This window comes from Alligator sinensis, unplaced genomic scaffold, assembly GCF_000455745.1.
Source record: "Alligator sinensis unplaced genomic scaffold, ASM45574v1 scaffold778_1, whole genome shotgun sequence".
In the NCBI taxonomy this organism is placed as follows: domain Eukaryota; kingdom Metazoa; phylum Chordata; order Crocodylia; family Alligatoridae; genus Alligator; species Alligator sinensis.
Window position 1 is genome coordinate 241587 of NW_005842946.1, and position 2484 is coordinate 244070.

General features: G+C 45.0%; 1 long non-coding RNA gene across 1 annotated transcript in view; it reads right to left on the reverse strand.

The window, feature by feature from the left end:
• Positions 1-2160, reverse strand: part of LOC112548122 — a 9784-nt gene extending 7624 nt beyond the window's left edge. The window contains exon 1 of the long non-coding RNA XR_003091938.1: positions 2040-2160. This is a non-coding gene — a long non-coding RNA (uncharacterized LOC112548122). The remainder of the gene's footprint in view (positions 1-2039) is intronic.
• Between the last annotated feature and the right edge of the window lie 324 nt (positions 2161-2484).

The window sequence follows — 2484 nt, forward strand, 5'->3', positions numbered from 1 at the left end:
GCTACAGCCTAGCCTCATTCCCTCTCTCCTTGGGTTAATGCATTGACTCCCCTCCCCCCCCTTTAATTTGATAATAAAAAAGTTTTTTAACCCTGTAGCTTCTGGGTGGCACCAACACCTGTTAAAAAGGGCCAGACTAGGTCAGACCAGTGGTCCATCTAGCCCAGTATCCTGTCCCTGACAGTGCCGGGGTGGATACTATAGAGGGGAAGCATTGCACTGGATATATCTAGAGTGATCTATCCCCTATTAGTTGCCCTCTGTGGCATCCACCAGGTTTGGGGTGGGGAGGCCAGAGGAAACATGTCCAACCTCCCTGTTGACCCTCAGATATATTCTGAGAACTAAAGAAGGTTGGAAGAACTAGTTCCACTACAGTTCAATGCTCCCAACCACCCATGTAGATGTTTTAATAAAATAATACATACATAAAATAAAAAAAATGCATTAATCAAATAATAATTCAGCAATTGTAATGATAATACCTAATCATATATACTTTTATGATGCAACATATATATAACATACACTGTAATATATGTACACTAATGGTTCTTGACCTCTTGAGACTTCTGACATTTCTGATGGGTGCCTTAACTGTTTTCCACTAATTTTTTGACTACAGAAACGCATAGTAGAGCAGGTTTTCTGTTTCAGAGAACTTAGGAAGATCACACCAGGGCAGATAGTTTGGGGTTTTTTATTATTATTTTTTTAACAGTGTGGATTCCTCTTTGAAATCTCTGCGTTTATCTTGTGAATCATATCTGCACATTTAACAGTGCTGACATTGTGTGGCACCCTGGAAAGGATCTCAAGGCATCGTAGGGTACTGTGGCACCCTGATTGAGAATCATTAAGATACACAATATAGTGTGTGTGTGTGTGTATATATAATACATTGTACATTTATATTCTATATGTTCTGTATACATTATATTACAGTAAAATCTCTATTATCCAACATTCCCCAGGAATGGGGGATGCTGGATAACAAAATATGCCAGTTAATTGAGCGGCCCAGGCCATCGCTTCTCCTGCCACATCTGGGTCACCCTGCCGCCCCTCCCGTGGCATCGCTGCCCCTCATGCAGGCACTGTGGGACAGGGAGGTGGGACCCGCACAGCCCCACACAGCTTGTTATACCACTGGGCCGTGGGGGCTCAGAGAAACCAGGAAGTGCCACGGTAGGCACTTCCGGTTTCACTTTATCTTACAAGCTGGCATGCTGGTTAATTGAGCATGCTGGCTTGTAAGGTGCTGGTTAACAGAACTTTTACTGTAATTGAATATAATCATTACATACAATGATAATGCTGAGTTTTAATAATTCAATAATTCATTTATTATTCATCAATAATAAATCCATCAAATAATAATTAATACATTATGATAGCAATCTAATATACACTATAATAAAAATAAAATACAATTAAACACAACTATATGTAAGCCATATAATAAATTATATAAATATGTAAATAAATATGCAGACATATCACTATGGTAATATAATATAAATTATTAATAGCTGAATATAGCATAATTGAATGCACTGTAATACTCAATTACTATAGTTCAATTACTTTATCTGTAAATAAATTCATAAAAGAATAAGCAGTCAGCTATAGCTATAAGGCCTGTGTGAAGTGGCTAGCATTCACTTTGGATTCGGACAATTCGGGGGACAGTGATTCGATTCGGCCAAATCTGATTCAGAAATTCAGCGGGAGCTGAATCTGAATCTCTGAATCAGCCAGGCCAGGCCCATCCTTCGCTCGCTTTCCCAGCCTGGCAATGGCTGCCCTGCCTGCCCCAGCCTCTGTCTCTTTTGAAAAGCAGGTGCTGCCATGCAGGGGGCGATCCCTGCTGCTCCTCGCTGCCCACCATTGCCCCACGCTGTGTTGGGGGGGCTCTGCACGAGCCCCTGACCCCCCCTCCCCTGGCTTCCCCAACCCCGCCGCCCATGGGTGCCCTGCACAGGCCAGCTCCAGCCCTTAAAAAAAACAAACAAACCTGAAGAAACCCCAGGACTCACCGCTCCTGCAGGCAGGGGGGGTGGGGGTGCTCCCCGCTGCTCCCCGCCATCTGGGGGGCGCTGCACAAACCCCCAAAGCCCCGAGGCTGCACCAGGAGCGGTGAGTCCTGGGGCTTTTCTGTGCTGTTTTTTCTTAAAGGGCCAGAGCACCGGTAGGCGGGGCGGCTGCAGGAGCGGGGCAGGGGGTTTGAGGGGGCTCATGCAGAGCCCCCTATGCAGCGTGGGGTAGCGGGGATCGCCTCCCCCCGCCCAGCAGCACCCGGTGAGCACCAGGAATCATCTTTTCTCAAGATTCAGAGAGCTTTGAATCGATTCGGACCTTTAAATTGGTCCCCTGATTCAATAAGGATTTGGATATTCTGCCACTGTATCAGGCTGAATCTCCTCCAAATCGAATCACCACCCAAAGCTTTGCACAGTCCTAATAACTATATAATATGTGTAT